The sequence below is a fragment of the Enhydra lutris genome, unplaced genomic scaffold (assembly GCF_002288905.1).
Source record: "Enhydra lutris kenyoni isolate GAN:26980312 unplaced genomic scaffold, ASM228890v2 scaffoldscaffold1, whole genome shotgun sequence".
Taxonomy (NCBI): Eukaryota; Metazoa; Chordata; class Mammalia; order Carnivora; family Mustelidae; genus Enhydra; species Enhydra lutris.
In genome coordinates, this window is record NW_019154085.1 from 72,992,371 (window position 1) to 73,016,961 (window position 24,591).

Genomic DNA, 24,591 nt, shown 5'->3' on the forward strand with positions numbered 1-24,591 from the left:
CACACTGCCCCACCCCACTCTACCCCGACCTGCCACCACCCTGATTCCACTCAAGTGAGGCAATCTAGATGAGACTAAACTTCCTGTGGCCCTGGTGGCAGGAAGAACTAGAATAAGGGGACAGTGGCATCGTATTACAACCACCCCAGAGGTTTATATAGCCATTCCTAGTGCACTTCCTCAGACAATTCCCCATGAAAACTCCTTGAGTAGTTAGGCATTTTATCAAGGCAGAAACTGAGACTTGGGAACTGGTTAAAGTTCATGTGATCAAGGATGGGCCCCGAAGCTCCTGTCTCCCAGTCTGCGTTCAGCGCATCATGTCACTGAACCACATCACCATCAATGGCATAGGGACTGTGAAAAATGAACAGCTGAGGGGAGTAGTAATGACTGGTGGGAGCTTATGGTGGTCACAAGGGTGACTGTTCATGGGCATGCCTGTGCCCAATGGGAATAAAGGAAAGGCTGACAACAGGAGGAAAAGGACAGTCAGAGAAACAACTGAAAAGTGAGCCAAATGCACTCAAGGGCAGGCCCCCCGTGGTACCTGAAGAACACCCAGCACTACAAGCTCCTCACTTATTGAAAGCTTCTGAGAAATGAATGTTTGCAAACTGCCTGTGGAGGGTCACTTAAACCAGGCACTACCTGTCCAGCCCTAGACCTTCCCACTGAAACGCTGCTCAGTGACATGATGATCTCCACTCTGACAGTGTATGAGGGGATAAGTTGCTATTAAGAACCTGTGGCAGGGAAGGCACAGCGTCACAAGTAAGCCGTACCCAGAATAAGCAAACTGCCTTGCTTGGCATTTCAACCCATTTCAACACCCATCGACACTCAAAACTTTCACCAGACCCCAAGACCTACCTTTTGCCTCCACTTCTACTGATACCATTCTTTCATATACGTCGGTCAGATACATGCCAGGTGTTTTGCATATATTATTCCATTGCAGCACACCTATGAGACACGCGCCATCATCCCATTTGACAGACGGGAAATCAAGCTCAGAAACATGGATAACTTGCCCAAGCTACTTAGGGAAAGAGCTGTCATTTTTTAAACTCAGACTTCTGTTGCTCCAAATAGATTTTCTTTCTACTAAAATGCAGTATGTTTATTCAAATTCTATATTAGATTTTCCACTGTAATCTTGCCTGCATTTGAAATATATAAAACATTTTGAAGAAGAAGCTTTTATTAGTTTAAATTTGTGATATTTAAATTTCTAAGTATATTTAGGGGCACCTGGGTGGCTCAGTTGGTTAAAGCCTCTGGCTTCGGCTCAGGTCGTGATCCCGGGGTCCAGGGATGGAGCCCCATGTCGGGCTTTCTGCTCAGCAGGGAGCCTGCTTCTGCCTGCCTCTCTGCCTACTTGTGATCTCTCTCTCTCTCTGTGTCAAATAAATAAATAAAATCTTTAAAAAAATAATAAATTTCTAAGTATATTTATTATAAAGACAATTAATGAAATAATGAAGCTGCCTTGATAAACACAGCTGCAACATGCATTTTAGCTTCTCCTCTTCATGCTATTTAGATTGCACAGAATTGAGAAAATCATGATTTAGTAGGTACAAGTGTTTTTTAATAATGCCTTTAATACTCTTTAAATAATGTTCTCAAGTCACACTGTCATTAAACAGATGCAAAAGAAAAAACTTTATTCGGTCTTCAAAAGAACCTGTTAGCCTGGCAACACAAAGTGACATGTTAATTTTCTCCAGTGTGTTAAAAATTGTTACACATCACATTTTAGTGTGCCTGGTGTGTCTATCGCAATGCTAGTAATAATTTAAAGTGTATTTAACATTTTAGAATGAATTTTCCCCCAAACTTATCTACAAATTCAATGCAATCCTAATTAGAATCCCAGCAGTCTTCTTTGAGAAATTAACAAGCAGATGCTAAAATTTGTAGGAAATGCAAAGGACCTACACTTGCCAAAACAATACAGAAAAGTGCAATAAAGTTGGAGGATTTACCTGATTCTAAGACTTACAAGAAAGCTACCATATTCAAGACAGTGTGGTATTGAGGTAAGGATAAAATTGTAGATTAGTGGAACAGAACATAGTCCAGAAATAGAACCAAACTTTTATGGTCAATTGATTTTTGACAAAGATGCCAAAATAATTAAATGAGAAAATCATTGAAATGATGCTGGAACAACTGGATATCCACAAGGGAAAAAAATTTTAACCTCTATCCTTACTACACACACAAAAATTAACTCAAAATAGATCAGAGATTTAAAAATAAGAACAAATACTACTTAATTTCTGGAAATAAATGTATAAGAGAAAATGTTTGTAACATCCAGTTAGAAAAAGCACAAAAGTACAAATCATAAAAGGAAATATTTATTAAATTGACTTTTAAAAGCTCCTGCTCTTAAAAAAAGTTAAAAAGACAAAAAAGGATTTCACAATATATATGTCAACTCATCACACTGTACACCTTAAATTTATACAATGCTATATGTCAGTTACACCTCAACAAAACTGGAGAGAAAGATAAGCAAAAGATTGTGATAATATATATGCAAAACATGTACCTGACAGAAGGCTTATACCCAGAATTTGTAAAGAATTCTTATTACTCAATAAGAATGAAACAACCCAATGAAAACGGGGAAAAGATGGGGCGCGTGGGTGGCTCAGTCGTTAAGTGACTGCCTTCAGCTCAGGTCATGATCCCAGTGTCCTGGGATTGAGCCCCACATCGGGCTCCTGCTCGGCGGAAGCCTGCTTTCCCTTTCCTAGTCCCCCTGCTTGTGTTTCCTCTCTCGCTACGTCTCTTTCTGTAAAATAAATAAATAAAATCTTTTAAAAAAAGAAAAAAGAAAATGAGGGAAAGATTTGAACTCTATGAACAAAGGTACCCAACTGCCAATAAGCACCTGAAAAGATGCTCAACATTACAAATTATGAGGAAAATATCACGTAAAACCACTTAATACCAACTATTTACTGCACATTTGACAGTACCAAGTATTGGTGAGAAGGTGGGGTAACCCAAACTCTCATATGTTGCCAGTGTGAAAGTATAAAATGGTACAGTTTCTTTTTTTTTTTAAGGTTTTTTTTCCCCTAAGATTTTATTTTATTTTATTTTATTTTGACAGAGAGCAGGGGAGAAAGCAAGAGAAAGCACAAGCAGGGAGAGCAGCAGAGGGAAAAGCAGGCTCTCCACTGAGCAGGGACCCTGATGTGGGACTTGATCCCAGGACCCTGAGATCATGACCTGAGCCGACACTTAACCAAATGAGCCACCCAGACGCCCCAAATGGTACAGCTGCATGTAAGATTAAACACATACATGCCATATGACCCAGAAAGCTCATTCCTAGACACTTACCCAAAGGAAATAAAAACAGTTTTCCACCCAAAAACTTTTTTACATGACGGTATATTGCAGCATTATTCACAATAGTCAAAACTGGAAAAAAAACCCAAGTGTTAGGGAATGAGTAAACAAATAGTGGTATATCCACACTGGAGGACACTACTCAGCACTAACAGAAATAAAGTGTTAATAGAACTCAACAACACAGATGAATCACAAAAATATGTTACATGAAAAAAGTTAAACACAAAGAACTACATACTATGATTCCACTTCTATGAAATTCTACAAAAGGCAAAACTATAGTGATAGTAAATTAGCAATTGCCCTCCAGCCAGGAGTTGGGAGAGTGGGGTGACAGCAAGGAGGCACAAGGGAACTTTTTAGACCAATGGAAATGTTCCATCTTGATTATGAAAATGGTTCGACAACTGTATACAATTATCAAAAATTTATTAAACCACACACTTGGAATTTTATCTTATGTAAAGTATATCTCAATAAAACTGAGGTGAAATGAATTTGTTTAAATTACTAGAGTTTCACAATCTTTTAAAAAGAAAGAAACAACTATCCTGGTGTAAGAACAGAAGTGTGTTCCCTTCTGCAGCCTAATACCAAGGGAACACACAAAGAAGTTAAACAAAATATCTCAAAGACGGACTTCTTAGTGCTAACTATCTATCTGCTTTAATTTTTTTTTGTCCTTCCAATCTCCATCTCAAGAACAATGAGAAATACAACAATTGTACCTTAAATACTTTGGCGGACTTCAATATACATTAAACTAAGTAGTAAATGGGTTCCTAGAGAAAAATCTTGGCTACAGGAGACTCTTTCATTGGACCATAGCAGCTTAAGGCATTTAAAGACAAGTGAGCAACAGATTGTTTTGGTTTGTTAGTTTTGGGGATTTGGGGTTTGGGTTTTTTTTTTTCTTTTTGGCAGTGCTTAGCGGTTTCATCATGCTTTCCTATCATCACAAAGGATACTTATGACTCATCAGTCAACACCCAGTGTCAGATAATTAGCCATTAACATACTTCACCTGCACTAGGATGAAAATGATATCACAACTTGCAAGAGATCCCCTTGAAGATGAAACCGAAAGATTGTGGCCACATGTTATTTCAAACCTGCACTCACTACCCCTCCTGATTGCCTGTCATCCAAGAGAGGCCAAACAGATGTGTAAAAATAGCTGTTTAACAGGGGGGAAAATACTGTAAAATTGTTTATGGCAGGACAGCGGGTTCTTATAGGCAAAGTAAATTACAAATAGATTTCTCAATTACTTTTTAAAGCCTGGTATTTGATTCTTATATAACAGTCAAAAATCAATTTTGCATGGAATTTATGTGAATGCCTCATTATTAATAAAACAGCGGTTGGCGGCTGCTACTTCCTCCCCACAAAAGCAGCACGCAGTGGGGAAGCGTTCACGTGCCAGGCTGTGCAATCCTTTATCTTTTTCTCCTCCACTTCAGATCATAAAAAGGAAAGGGAAGAAATGAATTCCAAGCAAATTTTAGGCATAGGCTTCTGGCAGTGTCTACTTCAAGGAAGCCTGGAGGGCACCCCGGGAGTATTCAGTGGCGGGTGTCGAAGCAGTCCTGGCCCCCATCACCACCTCCCGCTCATATTGTACCCTGAAGGTCCCTTTTTTTATATATATAAAATCTAACCAAGCAAATAATTCCAGTTGTTAAAAAAGACATTGAACTTCATCTCTCACTCTACCCCTAGCATATCTCTCATCTCAGTATTAAAAGTTCACCGCTGACCACATGAACTTATTTAAAATGACTGGTCAGTGATGCTTTTTTTCACATCACTTAATGATGATTCGTAGTTTTTGAAAGAAAAGGACTTGTTCCTGATTCAAACATTCCAAGCACCTAACAAACATATTTACCTCCAATTCACAAACAGGAAAATCGAATTCCATCAATGTCCACAGACCATAATACTCTGCTCCCTATTTTGTACTTGACTCCTCAAACCATGAAGACTCCCTTCCTAAATGAAAAGTGTAGTGTAATAAGACAACCTAGCTTTCCTGGGTAGCCTTTCCTAACCAACTGGGTGACTTTTAGTAACTTATATCATTGCTGTGGGACTTGTCTCTTCACCAGGAAAATAAGACAATTTTCAAAAATTATCTGAGGTTTCTTTCAGATCCTAAACAACTCAAAGACTCAGGGCAATGAGAAAGAAGTCACTGCATTCCTATTACATGGGAAAACAAAAAGGAAGTTGTATGTTTGACCACCAACTTGGGGAACTGTTCCTCTTCAGAAGTTAAATACAGATAAATCACAGCTACCTGCTATTTCTTCTATAGGGTCACACTTCAAAGATACCAACGGGGAGAAAAGGTAGGGCTCTCCCTGCCTCTGAGCGCTTGCAGTGTGTTTCCACATACTCATTTCTCCTTGATCTGGACCTCTGCTCAATGCTCCATCACGCCTGGCATCTGTGGGAAAGCTGCACTTGCTCCCTTCACTTCTGTGTCAACAGCTAATCAGCAGTAATCACACAATCACTAAACCAACCCAGAGTGCTGAGCTGGGATCCGGTTTAGAAATTGTACTTGAAGCAGAGGTGTGCATGAGATGACCTCTTGCAGATACAGAATGCCAGAAACTGGCTTAAGAATAAAAGTCCAGGGCACCTGGGGGGCTCAGTTGGTTAAGTGTCTGTCTTCAGCTCAGGTCATGATGTCAGGGTCCCGGGATCAAGGAGCAACAGGGCTCTGGGCTCAGCAGGGAGCCTGCTTCTCCCTCTCCCTTGATCCCTCCCCTGTTTGTGCTCTCTCTCAACTCACTCTCTCTCTCTCTCAAATAAATAAAATCTTTTTTAAAAAATTACTTTTCCTTTTATTCTTCCTCTTATTTTTACATGATGGCTCTGAACATGTCTTCACTGAGAAGCATATAGCTGATGCAACAGAGATCAGCAAAACCAGGATTCTTTGGGGGGTGAAAAGGAAATTTTTCTAAGTCAAATTCACATTTGGGATTTATTGTGCGAGTGCTGCTAATAAATTCAAATGGAAGCTAATTTATTGGTGACTGTGGTCAATTGCGTGAATGGCCTCAATCCTTCACCCCTACATGCCCTTTGTCCCGTGACTTTGCCATTCCTCACGAAAGGCAAATCTGTTTCCTTATGCCTTGAATCTGGTCTCAGATGCATGACTTTCCTAGGCTAGTAGAAAGGGCTGGAACTGACAGACATGCCAGTACCATACCTCAGCCCCAGCCTTCCTGTTGGTCATTTCCTACTTCTGCCATTGCCACAACAAGAACGCCTGGGTTATCTGTGGATCTCAGGAGAAGGATGAGAGACACGTAGAGCAGAGCCAGCTCACCCCAAACAAGCCTGAACTAGACTGACCATACCAGATTCCAGAGGGAGCCCAGCCAAGATAAAGTAAACCCTGCAGATGCAGGAGAAAAGGCGCCTGCTGTTGAATGCCCTGGGATGTCATGCTTGTTTGTTATGCAACAATTTCATGGTAATAACTAATACACTGACCTTTCTAGATAGTAACCGATACCAATGAGGTTGTTACACTACCACCCCTTCTCAAAATATCTGTGACTATCTGATCTTGCATTACCTTTCTTAGCATGAATGATAGACTGATTCTGAGTCATTATAATTTCATTGTTCTTGATAAATAATCTTCCTCATGCTCTCTGAGGGTCTTAGGCAAGGAGTTCTCTCTCAAAGGTTTGTGTGTCCAGGACTACCTCGAGGGCTGCTTAAAACACAGATTGGTGGGAGTTTCTGATGCAACTGGTCTGCAGTCAGCCTGGGCCTGAGAATGTGCATTTCTCACAAGTTCCTAAGTGGTGCTGCTGCCCCTAGTTCTGGGACCACACTTGAGAGCCCCTTCCTTAGGCCATCGAGAGTTAAGTACGAGGTGGCTGGTTCTCATACCCATCTGTGTTTTCCCAAGGCACATTCTCCATCACCTTCTGCCTCCAACCAATAAATGAGTGGGGCCAGAGCCAAGATTCCACAGCCTTCCAGATGAGCTCCCCATGGAAGAGGCAGTCTCTGCAGCAAACAGCAAGCAAGGTCTCCCAAGCCACACAGCAGGGACCAAGCCTGGTCTCTGCCCCAACCTTACAGCTATTCCAGGGGCTTGGGAAGCTCCCTGGCTTGCACCCAAGATGCAATTGCGGAGGATAAAAGAGAGTTCACACTTCTCAGCGTCCACCTCAAAGCACTGTTCTTAAATTCCTCATCTCAGAATGCGGGGGTTTTACTGTCAGAAAAAAAAACCTTAGCCCCATCTAGTTAAAGGTGTGCAATCAATTTCCCTCTCAAATCTCCACGCCAGGTATTCCCATTCGTTCCCACTTGCTGTGTATGCAGTGGTTCCCCACTGGGAAAACAGAGCAGCTTTGGCTCATGGTGCAGCTCAGCTCCACCTGATTTCTGTTTTACAATGGTCTGAAGTCAAATTTGAACTCAGACGCTTGCACGTGGCTCCTCAGCATCAGCGAGAGTTGGCAGGAATCTGGGTCCTCTGAGTGATGAGGATTTGCGGTGCTGCCTCAGAAAATGAAACCAAATTAAAAAGTTGCCCCTTGAAACGTGACGTCTTTAAAATGCAACAGGGAAACAGTAAGCAGTTATAAAGAACTGGCCAGCCTGCTTTACCTTTCATGTACTTTTTTTTTTTTAATAAAGTATGTTTTTCATCTGCTAACTGCTACATTATTCTAACTCAATGGCTGCGCTTTGAAGAAGGGTAGGGTTGCCCTTGAGGTGTGTGAACAGTTGCCCAGGGGCCTGGGGAATGTCTGGCACTTTTCTCCTCAAAGCCTGGAGAAGTGGAAATATTTCCAATCTGTGTACTAGAAGGAGCTTGACCCTATCTTGATATTCTTTTTCATCTTGCAAAGAATTTTCATAGGAATCTTGATGCTCAGAAATTCACAATCAACCATTATTCTGTCTATAAGTAAAGCTGCACACGATTTGACATATTAAAACTCAAGTGCTATTTTCATTCAACAGATATTTATCAAGCAACTACTACATGTAGGGACTGTGTCTGGCAATAGGGATACAGAGATGAAAATATCCTCTCTTTGCTTTCAAAACGGTTATCATGCTTTTGATGAAATGGACCCCAAAACAAATAAGGATACCTTCATTCATTCAGCCACACATGTTTTGAGTGCATATTATGTCCTAGACATTGTGCTCCCCCCACAAGACAGCATACAATGATAATAAAGGTAGCCTGGGTTCCTGCTCCAAGTTTAGTCTTGTGAGTCAGATAGTTATAAGAACGTATGATAAATGTATGGTTTGGGGCAGTCAAGACCCAAGAGCAGGGAGCAGGAAATCTGGTTTTGCTCTGTGAGGTCAGAGAAAGCTTTGGCAGAAGTGGCACGGAAGCTGAGATCTGAAAAAGCACAAGAAGATACAGAGAAAGGAGGAAGAGAAAGGAAGAGAAGAGTTAAGAGGTCTGTAAAGTGGTGCTACCTGGTCAGCTCTAAGAAATGTAAAGAATCGGTACAACAGGAAAGCATTAAGGAGGAGTTCAAAGGGGATGACAGAGACCCCAAGGCCCCTTCTCCAAGTCAAACTGCTCAGTCCTTGGGCAGATGATTCCCAGGCTCCCATTCTGTGCCCAGTCCTGCTCGACATGCTCAGGATCCACTGGTGACCAAAACAGGCAAAGAACCCTGCCCACAAGGAGCTCATAACCCAGCGGCAGGAAAACAGACGATGGAAAAGAAATTCAAGTAAATTTTGCTGTATAGGAAAAGTATCGGAGCAATGGGAGAAAGAAAGGAGTCACGCTAGTGCAGGAGGAACCCCTAAGGATAAAGAGAAGGAGGAAAGGGTTTCGGCACAAGGTAAGCCCAGCAGTTGCTGAAGAAGCTCCCTTATCTCCCCTGGAGAGGGTATCCCTACCTCGGCACCGGATCGCCCTGAACGGTAGCCCCTGAGCAAGCGGGTTCCACAAAAGGGAGGCTAGATGGAGTCTGTCTGTGAAGATGGAAGGCCATCTGTTTCAGCCATCGTACGTGGTATCAGCTCTCGTTGATCTTGTGTTGACTTTCTTTTATCTTGGCAATAGGTCTCCTCATGACCAGTGGAACCCTCTCTCCATTCAACTAGACTATTAACTTAATGGTGAATTACTTTATGATCTTACCTTCTTTGAGTTGTTTGCTGTTACCTTTCAGATAGAAAGACCTTTGCTTCCTTTTTGTTAACTTTTGTTTCTAGCACTCACTGACACTATTTCTTTCCTGACATATCCTGCAATCTTAGGTAACTGCCACCTGGTGGACAGGGGTTTGTGGACTTATAGTTCAACAGCAAACAAAACAAATGAGCATCTCAGCTTCTCCTCAACACAAATAAATGGGAAATCTAAAGGGCATGCTTCTCCTAGTTTTGATTTTTCCAAAAACACTGAACTCTTTATTTAAAAAGCAACTAAGTGAAGCATGAGACCTGTGTGGATACCTGGAGCATGAGGTTTCTACTCACCCTGGTCTTGGTTCTCCTCCAGGTATGAGCAGGAATGATGCAACAAGCCTTTCAGTTTCAGATTGAAATCTTGAGGGTGTATACCCATGACAATGCTTTAGACACAGGGCAACCCAATAGTCCTTTCAGGCAGGGTTACCTGCTCTGCTGACGCTGTTTGTCCTAAGGGAATGGAGGTACCACCTTCCTTCTGGATCCTCTTCTCCTAAGCTATTCCCAGCCTCTCCCTCTTTAACAGAAGCAGAAAAGCCCCCTGATGCATCTAGATGTTATGAAATCTCCTCATTGTACTTTTCCAAGCAGCAATTTCCCTGCCTTCTGGCTTCTAATTCTGAATTTTTCTCTATTTGAGAAATGTTCTGGCTTCCCATTCCCTTTTCTGATCAATGGCTGGCCTCTACCTACAATTGATTCCTTCTTCAACTAGCTTTAAATCACAGTATCGGAGAGAAGCTGCTTTCTGTTCCAAGCGTTAGTGTTACAAAAATAATCACAACAACACTAAAATAAAACATGTTAAAAAAAAAAGAAGAAGAAGAAAGAAAAGAAATATGTAACTTGCTTTTCATTCATGTAAGGAATTAGGCTGAATTTTTTTCTGTAGGTGAGTGAGCCTCAATTTTTAATTTTCCCATACTTTTGTATGAAGATACTGGAACGTATTTACACCAGTCTTGGGAAAGGCAATGAGTCTAATTTCTCCAAAAGCAACAGACTTCCTCCACTCCCTACCCCCGGACAAACTGTCCTAGTCTGAGTTTAAAACTAAAAGCATATTGATTTCTAAAGAAGTGTAACCTTCTATGTTTAAAGCAGTAATGAAGACTGTTTATACAGAAGGTCTAAAGTACAAACATTCTCTGGACATTCTGGATCCTTGCACCCCAAAATGCCGCCCTTGACCATTTCCACTGTCTAGCTGCTCGTCAGAAATGCACACTGTCCCACAGACCCTACTGAGTGAGAATCTGCATTTTAACAGGAGTTCCAGGCGATTCACCTGCACGTTAAAAATTGAGAGGAGGGGCACCTGGGTGGCTCAGTGGATTAAAGCCTCTGCCTTCTGCTCAGGTCATGATCCCTCGTCCTGGGATCAATCCCCGCATCAGGCTCTGCTCACCAGGGAGCCTGCTTCCCTTCCCCTCTCTCTGCCTACCTCTCTGCCTATTTGTGATCTGTCTGTCAAATAAATATATAAAATATTTTTTTTTTAAATCGAGAGAAAACGTAAATGGGATGATGTTTGGATTCCGGGATTGTTCTTCCCAGGCAAAAGAACAGGATTCATGTGAAACAGAGAGATGGAAACATCTGCACCTCTGGCTATTACCTCAAATGTTTCCCTTCTTTAACACAGCCTCTGTGGCAGTCTTCGGCTGAATGCAGGCTTCTGTCGATCAGCTCCGCAAGGCTTCTGAGAGATACTGCAGCTCTCCCTCGGGAGAACCCGCCTTGTCTTCCTCTCCCAGCGCCTGGCTACCCACACACCCCGTTCCTAAGTTTTACATTCTCAATTCTCTCTGCTTCCTTCTGAATCCCCCATTCCTCTAGTGTTGAGGATGCCTGGACACAGGATGAGGCAGAACAAAAAGCAAGAAGACTCTTCATCTTCTCAACATCTCCCTTGACCCCAGAGATCAGGAGGGATCTTTCTGTCCAAAAGAACTTTCTGTGATGACGGATATGATTTTGTTCATATGGATATTGTTCATTCCGCTAGGCACCAACCATGTAGGACTTTCAAGCAACTGAAATGTAACTAATGTGACAGAAACTGATTTTTCTTTGTTCCCTAGCTATTTAAAACTCAAATCTCAACCAATTAAAAGTAAACAAGTCTTAAATTCATTTCCCCAGTCACAATGCCTACATTGCCAGTGCTTAATAATCCACCATGTGACTAGTGGCTACATTATTGGACAATATAAGTCTACAGCATTCTCGTGGGGTTTCTTGGCTCCTTTTGGATGTGGCCATCACATCCTCACATGGCATCCACCACAACGGCTCTAGCAACTTACAGGGGTGTGTGTGCGTGCGCGCGCGCGCATGCGTGCACGTGTGTGTGTCTGTGTGCAGCAGGACAGAAATCCTTTTATCAGAATATCACTGCTCTTTTTATAATTACCACTTATTTCCTTCCCACGTATAGAAACCTCCCTAGACAATAAAGCTCAAAGGAGGTTTCTTTCTCTTAATAATTACAAAGTGCTCTAAAAAGGCCCCAAGAAAATGACCACCATGTAACAACCTCAATATAACTGTAAACTGCTTTGAGAACTTCCTTCTCTCTGAGACTCCAGAGATCCAGAAAGGGACCAGTGCCCTTAGCAAGCTTTATCTTCAAACATCTGACTGTGTTAGAAGGTGAAATCAAATGTTCTGATTGGCTAACAAGGAGTCTGAGCAGGGACTAATGGACCGTAATTCTCTCTTCAGAATTTATGAGGATTCATCATCATTTAATTAACAATATAAATATTAAAAAAACATTTTACAATAAAATTTTATAATTGTAATAAGACACCCTAGCACATGAATTATGGGGTACTAATTCCCACCCAGTTTTGTTGAACTGGACATGAATGAATACATTAAAATGCATACTATGTCATGTCTCAGCATATAAAAAATAAAGTGGCAAAAAAGTGTTTCAAAATTCAAATTTTTATCCCCCAAGAAAATAAGTGAAGAAATTGAATGAAAATATAATTTATTGGGTTTGAGTTTTTATTCATTTTTCCACTGGTAATTACCCACACAAGAGACAGTTTCTGAAGAGGTTCAAAAAAATTAAACTGGGTTGGTTTTTTTTTTTTAACTCTAGATTTGTAAGCTCTCACTCCTCTGCAGAGAGGCCATGTTTTTTCCTCCTAAATCATTCCATAATTTAGGAATGCAATAATAAAATATTAGCAGTCAGAAGAACACAAGAATCAGAATTTTCTGAACAGCAGCCCCAAATCATATTCACTCTCATAATCATTTACTTATAATAAATAACACCTGTGGATGTTTACAATGTACCCTGCACTGTGTAATGTGCTTTGCATATGTTTACCTCAGTGAATATTTACAATAACCCATGAGGTTATCTTTTGCACGTTAGCCCATTTTACAAGTGAGAAAGTTGAGGCTTAAGGGGTGGGGTGGTGTTCAGTGAGCTGCCGGAAAAAGCTAATAACTTGTAAAGACAGGATTTGAACCCAGGCAGCCTAATACTAAAACCTAGCTCCCCAGCCACACCCTTCCTATAGGATGGCCAGTGAATAAACCCCACAGACCCAGAAGGAAGATGAAAGCAGACAGGTAAGAACCAAACCATCATCATCCAAGTTCAGGCAGCAGCTTGGTGAACATTCAGAGATTTGGTGGAGGGTGTAGAACTCCATGGAGAAGATGCGTCCCAACGGTGAGACATGCTAGTGCAAACACAATGCTCAGCACCAATAAGGAGGAGAGGGATGCCACCTGAGTTCTCAAGTATGCCAGCAGGCAGCACGGGGCCAGGGCACATTATGTGGCACAGGAGCGGGCAGAGCGGACAAGCTCTCAGCAATGATGGAAGGCCCTACAGCACGGGTTAGGTCTGGGCATCATCCGCAACCAGAGGCGCTCCCAGAGCGAGTCCAACCAGGAGGGGGAAACAGAGGTGGTCTCCTGGTGAGCAGGTTTGCAGGACAGTCAGACACCTTGGGAGGCTCAAAAGTGAAGGGCAGAGAAGAACATTTTGTGACTACTCTGATGACCTGATTTTCCTTTCCAGGCTGAGGTGTGACTCCTCAGTTTCTGACCCAGGAGGAGAAGCACACCACGCCACCCATTGGTGCTCTCAAGTTTGACTGGGATAGTGGCGCTAGCCCAAAGACAGAATGCCTGGCACAAGGGCTCCAATGCCTGTCACATCATGAAATTCAAATGTGAGCTATGGGGATTTGGCCGGAGAACCCCAACACAAGGTGTTTCTTAAGACCCAGATCCTCATCCAGTTACAGTTGCATGATTGTCTATTAGCTGTTAGGACTGCTCTCTGGAGAAGCCAAAATCTGAACCATTCTGTGGGCTTTCTAGATAAAGTTCAAACCACTGAAATCTAACCCTTCCATAACCTTGTTGCTTAACTCAGAGACTGTCCAAGGAAAATCTAAGCCTCATGGTGCACCTGACCTTCACTTATACCTTAGTTTAGTTTAGTGCTTTTGCTTTGTTATCTTCAGGGCCTGTACCTGACTATGCAGCTAGGTCCAAAATAATAAACTACCAGGTGAACGAACAGGGTCCAAGTAGAGAGGACCGCCCTCCATGCTGCTGCATGCCATTCTATCCACATGAGGGAAATGTTAGCGTCCGCAATGACAATCCAAAAAAATTCAGAGCCAAGCGAAAATCTGGCATAAAACTGAGCGTTCCAATACAGCTCCCTCACCCCCATCTCCGTTGCCTGACTTAACCTCTGCACACCCCTGAGTATTATAATCCAACCTCATCTCGTTCACGATTAAATCATGTTCAAATTCTCTTTCTTGCAACTGTAACCAAGCAAGAATGATGTCTGTCATTAGAGCTCTGCTGGCCAGTATTTTACACTAGCTGGGGGAAGTGTATGTTCAGTTATCTCTTCCTACCATGACCCACAGCACTCCTGTTCCTCAGAAATGGTTCCTGGCCTTGGGGTGAAGTGGGTGGGGAAAGAGTGGTGGGATTAAGTCAGGTTATTAGGTTATTTGGAAAGTAAGTCCATAATCATCAATCCCTACACATAGTGGGGCAAGTGTCATAAAACAGAGCGACGGGCAGAACTTCAGACCTTCAGATATTTGGGCCACATGAAGCAGAGAGACATTAGAGAAATATAAAGAAAAATGTTGAAAATTTAATTAGCGATATAAAAGTGGCGATGGGTTTGCGTGGGCCTTAAGAAAACCTAGCAGACCAGGGTAACATTTTCTGAACTAACAGGTTTCAGAAAATTTTCGCCCTTCAACCTTTTCTTCTTGCAACTAGTTGGTGCTATTCCAACTGGTAGCTATTGCCTCAGGGACTCAGAGAATAAAAGCAGCAAAAGTTTTAAGTCGTAGCCCAGATTTATTTTTTTTTCCAAAGATTTTATTTATTTATTTGACAGAGAGAGACAGAGATCACAAGTAGGCAGAGAGGCAGGCAGAGAGAGAGGAAGGGAAGCAGGCTCCCTGCTGAGCAGAGAGCCTGATGCGGGACTCGATCCCAGGACCCTGGAATCATGACCTGAGCTGAAGGCAGAGGCTTTAACCCACTGAGCCACCCAGGTGCCCCCATAGCCCAGATTTAAAACAGAAACTGTTTGAAGAGTGTATCATCAATAGAAGGCCAATTTTTCCAAACCCTGAAGAAAAGAGCTGGGGAAGGCAAGAGAAGGGGAGCAAGCAAGACAATCAGACTCTAGTGGGTGTCCCCGAAAAGGGGACCAAATCCCTGCCCTATCACTCCTAGGCTGGTGCCAGGGCTAGGAAAGACAAAGGCTGAAAAGACCAGGACTTCATACCATATGGGCCCAGGAGAGCAGGAAGGCCTGGAGCTCTCCACAACCCAGGGTGAGGTTAGAGCCACTGAGCAGAAAGACCTACTTAGGGTGTCCAGGAGAAAAGGCTGGAGGCAGCCTCGCCAAGTAATGAAATGCACACAGGAGATAGCCAGCCTGCTGGGGCTGCCTACCTGGACAGGAAGGACATAACAGTGGACGCCTTCAGAGACCACAGAGGACCAAGGACAGCCCAGGAGCTGCCTGCACAGAGACAGGACTCTCTCATAGCAAACGCCCTGGCCTCCCACTGCCTTGATTCTATGTAAGGACCAGAAATTCGGACACAGTCGTCTCCCCTTATCTGCAGTTTCATTTTCTACAGTTTCAGTTATCCACAGGCAACCACAGTCCAGACACAAATGATTCTCCTTTTGACGTATGTTCAGAAGGTCAGTAGTGGCCTAACACTACATCACAATGCCTACGTCACACACCTTACTTCACCTCATTGCATAGGCATTCTATTACATCATCACAAGTACAACAAGGTATTTTGAGAGAGACCACATTCCCCTAATTTTCATTACAGTATTATTATTATAATTGTTCTTGCTATTATTAGTTATTATTGTTAATCTCTTACTGTGCCTAACTTGTCATAATTATGTATGCATATGAAAAAGTGTAGAATCTATAGTGGTTTCAGGGGTCCCTTAGAGGTCTTGGAATGTATCCCTCATGGGTAAAGGGGAGCTACTGTATAAGAGGAAAAGAAAAGAGAAACCTTAAACTGAGAATCATCCTGATTTGACAGAGGGCACCCCAAATTGATGAATAACGCATTTTCTCCACCCAATGGAATGAAGTCTTGAGACCTGCAAATTAGGTGTATTTTATAGAAATAAAGTTTCATTTCTTGCATATCCTAGTTTGTGAAAATAGTATGTGAAAACAGCCAACTTCCAAAGTATCAGTTGCTGGCTCTATTATCTTAAAAAGAAGAGGAAAGAATGAAACCTTAAAAAAAAATCAAAGCATTCTTTGCTGAATGATGGCACTCATGACGGAGGGAGGACGAATGCTCCTCTGAGAACCCTTGCCCCAGGGGCACTGGAAGTCTTCCCTGGTTCAAGAGAGTATTTATGCACACAGCAACTCTAGCTCAGTTCTCTTGTGTATTTGAAATACATCAATTTGGGGGCGGGGAGTAGCATTTCTGAGTACTGAATAAGATGTAAGCAAAAAGAAAATAAAGGAAGATACACAGTCAAATGGAAATTTCTCTTCCAAATAATGAAGGGAGACTTGTTGGAGACAATCCTGAGGTTAGGATTTGATAGATCATTGATAACGCCCAAATACCACTTTAACCAATAAATTTTAAAATTCCCTTTGGGAGAAAACGTTTTTACAAGAATCGTTGACAGGCTGTAAAACATACAGTGATTTCAATCTCTACACCCAAGCAAGCAGTGAGATGTCAAGAGAGTGAAATGATGAACCGCCTACAAACATGAAAACAACTTTGTTGGACATGATGGATCTGAACTGAAACCCGGGGGGTTCCCTAACATCTTGGTATACTCTGATATCTACTGTGGTTCTGATTATCAAGGTGTTCGCAAGTGTGCATACATTTTTTGTTTTGTAAGCATCAAGTGATTCAGGCCCTGGGAGCAGGAGGACCCCCTGCTTGATCAGAAGCCCAGATGATCCGGCTGCCTGGGTGGCTTAGTCAGTGAAGCTTCTGACTCTTGATTTCGGCTCAGGTCATGATCCCAGGGTCATGAGATCAATCCTTAAGTCAGACTCCACGCTCAGAGGGGAATCTGCTTCAGATTCTCTCCCTCTGCTTCTCCCCCTGCACTCGCTCACTCTCTCTCTCAAATAAATAAATAAATCTTTAAAGAAGGAGTCACCCAGTCGATGAACTAATAGGGCTCAGTTGGCCAGCAGCTCCCCATCAGCTAGGTGGTCATAGTGAAATGTTCCACCGACCCATCTTTCAAGCCTGTGTTACTGACAGGTAAAAAGAGGTCACTGTTAAAATAAAACCACATTGTAAACAGACAACTTGCTAATTTGGACGCAATTATTTACATCGTTAATTTCTATAACTATGTATGTACCAGTGTCTGCTTTAGCAGTGTTCTTCTGTGAAAATGGGGAGAGCTTAGAGGCATTTTGCTTTTCTTTATATTTAGAGATGAAGAAAAAACGCCCATGGAATAGGATTTATTGGCATATAAATGTGGTTATCTAAATAAGAGATTGTTGTTGTCAAGTCTATCACTAAAAATTTCATGATTAAAAACAGCAGTGTCACCCGATTTCAAACTGCACTACTAAGTTGTAGTAATCAGAACAATATGGGACTGATACAAAAACAGACACACAGATCCATGGAACAGAACCAGAAATAACCCATACTTATATGGTTAATTAATCTATGACAAAGGAGGCAAGAATGCACAGTGGAGAAAAAGACAATCTCTTCAATAAATGATGCTGGGAAATGGGACAGCTACATGAAACTAGACCACTTTCTCATACCACACACAAAAATAAATTCGGAATGGATTAAAGGCTTGAATGTAAGACCTGAAACCATAAAACTCCTAAAAGAAAACATAGGGAGTAACTCTTAGACATCAGTCTTAGCAATATTTTTTTGGATCTGTCTCCTCAGGCAAGGTCAACAAAAGCAAAAATAACAAATGGGACTACATCAAACTAAAAAACTTTTGCACAGCAAAGGAAACCATCAACAAAATGAAAAGGCAACCTACTGAATGGGAGAAAATATTTACAAATGATATATCTGAGAAGGGGTTAATATCAAAAATATATAAAGAACTCATAAACTCAACACCAAAAACCAAACCATCTGATTTAAAAGATGGGCAGAGGGGTGCCTGGGGGGCTCAGTCAGTTAAGCATCTGCCTTTAGTTCAGGTCATGATCCCAAGGTCCTGGGATCAAGCCCCACATTGGGCTCCCTGTTCGGGGAGAACATGCTTCTCCCTCCCCTCCTCCCCTTGCTTTGTGCTCTCTCTGTGTCAAATAAATAATAAAACCTTAAAAAAAAAAAAAAAAAAAAAAGATGGGCAGAGGACCTGAATGGACATTTTGCCAAAGAGGACATCCAGATGGCCAACAGACACATGAAAAGATGTTCCACATCACTCATCAGGGAAATACAAATCAAAATATAATGACATATCACCTCGTACCTGTCAGAATGGCTAAAATCAGAAAGACAAGAAATAACATATTTTGGCAAAAATAAGGAGAAAAGGGAACCCTCATGCACTGCTGGTAAGAACATACTCTGGTGCAACCACTGTGGAAAACAGTATGGAGATCCCTCAAAAAATTAAAAGCAGAAACACCATATGATGCAGTAATTCCACTTCTGGGTATTTATCTGAAGAAAACAAAGACACCAATTTGGAAAGATATATGCACCCCTATGTTCACTACAGCATTATTTACAACAGCCAATATAAGGAAAGAACCTAAGTGTTCTACTGATGAGTAGATGAATGGATAAAGATGTAGGAGATAGATATGTATTAATGTATATATACTTAATACATTATTAATCAGCAATAAGAAAGAATGAATCTTGCCTTTTATGACAACAGGTAGACCTAGAAGGTATCATGCTAACTTAAGTAAGTCAGAGAAAGGAAAATACCATATGATTTCACTTATATGTGGAATCTAAAAATCTAAAACAAATGAACAAACAAACAAACAGGAATAGACTCACAGAGACAGAGAACAAAGTAAGTTGGGAAGGGGTAGACAGGCAAAATAGGGGAAGGGGATTAAGAGGCACAATCTTCCAGTTACAAAAATAAGTGAGTCACAGAGATAGAAGTCACAGCACAGGGAATATAGCGAATAATACTGTCATGACTTTGTATGGTAACAGATGGCAACAAGACTTATCTGGTGATTATTTAGTAATGTATATAGATGTCAAATCACTACATTGTACCCCTAAAACTAATATAACATATAGCAAATATACTTCAATTTAAACAACAACAACAAAACCGTCAGACTTGTTCCAGGCCCCCTGGCTCCTACTGAGTAAGAGTAAATATTTTAGTGTTCTTTTTTAGTAGAATTTTTCATACATGAATTTAATTGGGTTTTGAGATTTCTTGGTCTCCTCCCATACAAGACTGTTTTTTAAATATAGAAAAAGGATCAAACTAAAAATAAAAGAAAGAGAAGAGAAGGAGGGGGAGAGGAAGGAAGGAAGAAAACAAAGAACCATACTGGCTCAGTACTAATGCTTTATAATGTCCCTAAAATTCCTGCTCTCATTTTACCAATCTTTCCCAAATGACAGTGATGTTTATAGAGCATACACAACGTGCCAAAGTCCTAGGTTCTCCTGCTCCCACATACCCAATCACTTTACTATGACACTAACAAAATTGTATGCAATATTGCAAAAATACTGATAATCAATTACAATAGATAACGGAATATACCAAAAATAAGTTTATGCTCTATATCTCCCGAAATCAAAATTGAAGTAGCAATTTTGAGGGCAAGTCTTTGAAATTGGCCTAAATTTGGATTGTGGGTAAAACCCAGACTGTCATGACCTTTGTGCTCTCATTTCTCTACCTGTAAAAGCTGTCAAAGCTTTCCTTAGAATTAATCATCACTGACAAACTTTGGTATTATTACTGAGTCTTAACCTAATCCAAATTATTCCCAATTTCAAAGTCAACTCAGCCTTATCTCAAGCTCCACAATTCCAAAGTTTACTCTATTTACGAAACCCAGAATCAAAATTTTCAAGCAACACAAACCAGAGGTACACATTACTCATGTCACCCTCTCCGTGGGAGGCAGCCCAAATTATATGCATTAAATACAGATGTATTGATTCATCCTTTTGGGAAAAAAAAATAGCTCCCTTTAGTGGACAGTAATATCCAATCTGGCTGTATTCCTACAAGTTCTCTGACATATGACCAAACATCTCCCCACTCAGAAAAGTTATCCATAACTGATGCTCTCTCTGGGAATAGGCTAAAGACTTCTTTTCTCCTTTCTCTCTGTCAATGATCCCTATGTACCTATCATTATAGTTATTACTACTACTACTACTACTACTACTACTACTACTACTACTACTACTACTACCCTCTGCCTCTGCCTGCCATTCTATCTGCCTGTGCTTGCTCTCTCTCCCTCTCTCTCTGACAAATAAATAAATAAAATCTTTAAAAAAAAAAAAAAAAAGAAATATCACTTTATTTTTGAAAGATGTAGTTATACTTTATAAATAGAATTTATACTTTATAAATAGAGAAATTGAGATTTCAAGATATTAAGTTATTTTCCCAAGATAACACAGCAAGTAAATTACAAAATTGGGATTTAATCCAGGTTTATCTGACTCCAACATCTTTGCCTATAGTCACTGCCTTTACAGGGTTAGAAAAGAACAAAGAATCTAAATGATAAATTTAGTTTTGAAAAACTAGACCAATATTTGTCAAGCCTAAAATAGAAAATAAAGATAAAAAGAACAGAAAAAAAATTTTCAATTAAGAAGATACAACAGATACATTATGATTTTAAAATTATTCTTTATGTTAATAAATTTGTAAATGAGCTAGATTATTTCATAATAAAATATAAATTACTAATTGTGTTGAGAAGTAGTAGATGATCTGAATAGAAAATACTGGAAAAATAGAAAGTTATCAAAGTCACAAGGTTTAGAATGATTTACCAGTGAATTTTTATTTAAGATTTATTTATTTGTGGAGGGATGGGTGGCAGAGGGAGTAACTCTCAAGCAGACTCCTTACTAAGCACGGAGCCCATCATGGGATCACTTCCATGACCCTGAGATCATGACCTGAGCAGAAATCAAAAGTCAGAAGCTTCACCAACTGAGCTACCCAGGCACCCGGCCAGTGAATTGTTTTAGTTTCAAACAATCAGAATAAACCAAAATGAACAAATGTCAGAATTTTATCAAGACTCCCATAAAGACTTGAATAAATGTTCCTGAGTGGGAAAACCCAATTTTATAAAGATGTAAAAAAAAAAAAATTCTAAAATTAATTTTAGCGGTGCCTGGATGGCTCAGTCATTAAGCATCTGCCTTCAGCTCAGGTCGTGATTCCAGGGACCTGGGATTGAGCCCCACATCGGGCTCTGGGCTCGGTGGGGAGCCTGCTTCTCCCTCTCCACTCCCACTGGTTGTGTTCCCTCTCTGTCTCTCTCTCTGTCAAATAAATAAAATCTTTAATAAATAAACAAATAAAATTTAATGATTTAACTCAGCCTTCATGGGGATAATTTTTTTTTTAATTTGGCAAAATGTTTCCGAAGTTCAACAAACAAAAGGAACTAACCAGCACATTTTTGAAAAAGAAAAAAAATACATCATTAAGAGATATCTGGGTAATTAAAACATCCTATACAGTTTCAGCAAGTAAACTATTTTTAAAGAGTGTTGCAAAAATCAGTGGGTAGATCAATGGAATGGGATTAATAGCCTAGAAAGGCAGTTGGCATATAAAGAAATGAGTACATGGTAAAGGTGCCAACACAGTCCATGGGGACAGAATTATGCTAGTCAATGCAGCATCTGTTCTATCTGGGACAGAAAGGAGGACAGAAATTAGATCCTTCCCATACCCCACATACATGCATATATCACACACATGCACACATCATATACACATATGCACACACATAGTTTAAAGATATAAATATAAAATTCAAGAAATTCAGTCATGAAAACCTTTGAAGGTAGATAAATATATAGTGTAAGGATTAGGAAATATTCCAAGCATAAATATAATGGAAAATGCTAAAAAAGGCAAAAGTCAGCAGGCTTCACTACATTAAAAAAATTAAACTTTTCTATTGCAAAAAGAAATACAAATAAAATTTAAAAGCAAAGAACCTGGTAAAATAAGTATTCTTCCCAATATGTGGCAGACAATATGTTGACATACTCTGTATATAAGGAGCTCATACAGTTGGATAAAATCCCACGTACCTGATTTCTGTCAATCAAGCACCCACAGTCAACACCCTTCCCTTTAGAGGAAATTCCCTGGTGGACAGCTTGCCATCCTTGCTCGCTGGCCTACGACTACAGGACATGTGACCTAAACACAGCCAATCATATGCATCCATCTGAGCCTTTGTCTCCTTGAGGGTGAGAGAGAAAGATAATAAAACCCATAAAAGATGATTATTCACAGAGGCTGTAGTAGAATTCAGAGACCAGAGGAGCCACTGTTGAGCTATCATGGTACCAGTGGTCATGTGCCAACCATTGACCAGCAGTTATGGTGGTAACCATGGTCTTTTTTATTTTTAATATTTTTTAGATGCAGAAAATATATTTAATAAAATTCAGCACCCACTTTGGGTTTAAGTTTTTGTTTAAATTCCAGTTAGTTAACACACAGCGTAATACAAGTTTCAGGTGTATAGTATAGTGATTCAACACTGCCATACTACAGAAGTGTATGTATCCTTAATCCCCATCACCTATTCAAATCATCCCCCTGCCCACCTCCCCTCTGGTAACCATCAGTTTGTGCTCTGTAGCTAAGAGTCTGTTTCTTGGTTTGCCTCTCTCTTTTTTTTTCCCTTTGCTCATTTGCTTTGTTTCTTAAATTCCACATATGAGTGAAATCATGTGGTATTTGTCCTTCTCTGACTGACTTATTTCACTTAGCATAATACTCTCTAGCTCCATTCATGTCATTGTAAATGGCAAGATTTCATTCTTTTTTATGGCTGAGAAATATTCCATTGTATATTTATACCACATGTTCTTTATGCATTCATCAGTTAATGGACACTTGGGATGTTTCCGTAATTTGGCTATTGTAGATACTATCATTATAAACATCAGGGAATATGTATCCCTTTGAATTAGTATTTCTGTATTCTTTTGGTAAACACCTAGTAATCCAATTGTTGGATCATAGGGTAGATCTATTTTTAACTTTTTGAGGAAACTCCATACTGTTTCCCACAGTGGCTGCACCAATCTGAATTCCCATTAACAATGCAAGGGGGTTCCTTCCCCACATCCTTGTTAACACCTGTTATTTCTTCTGTTGTTGAGTTTAGCCATTCTGACAGGTGGTATGTCGTGGTAGTTTTGATATGCATTTCCTGAATGATCAATGATGTTGAGCATCTTTTCATCTGTCTGTTAGCTATCTATATGTATGTCTTCTTTGGAAAAATGTCTATTCATGTATTCTGCCCATTTTTTACTTGGATTATTTGTTTTTGGGGTGTTGACTTTTATAAGTTTTTTATATTTGGATACTAGCATCCTTTTCTTGCAAATATTTTGTCCCTTTCTGTAGGCTGCCTTTTAGTTTTGTTGACTGTGTTGGGGTATCTTTACTGTTCCTGGAGCAAGATGTCTGCTGTGCCTTGTCTCTCTTGGCTCCTCTCCAAGTCTGGTTCTCAGTCTTCCCTTCAATTCTGTGAGCTACTCAATACTCTTAGCAACCAATTTATTTTCTACTTAAGTTAACTGAAGTCAGTTCTTGTCATCTGCAAGCAAGAATCCTGACTAGTACATCTCTCTAGATAAATGGTCGAAGGACATAAAATGGAAATTCACAAAAAAGAAATACAAATTATTACTAAGTATTTTTAAAGTATCTAATCTCCCTATATCAGATAAATTATTCCTAGAAAATCAAGGCAAGAATTTGGGCATAAAATTAGCAAGTTTACTAACAGCAATATTTTGAATTAGTAAAGACATGGAGCCAAATCTGTACAGTCTTTTTTGAAAATAATTTGAATATATATACCAAAACCTCTCAATATGCCCACAACTTTTTAACATAGTAATTCCTATTCTAGGAATTTATCCTTATAATCATTCATGCAAAGATGTATGTATAAAGAATGTTCACTTTAGCTTTGTTTTTTAAAGTTAAGAAGTATATGCAAAAATGTGTTCAGCAATATGAAAATGGTTAAGTACCTACAGTAGATTCTTTCTTAATAAACTTCCATTAAACCAATGCCTGATTATTCAGTGATGTTAATTCCCTCTGGAAACACACCAAACATTCTTCATTCAGACATGCATGTATTTTCTCCCCCCAATTAGGTGGGCACTTACCAAGGTGTGATATATTTGTGACGAGGCCTATTTATGAACT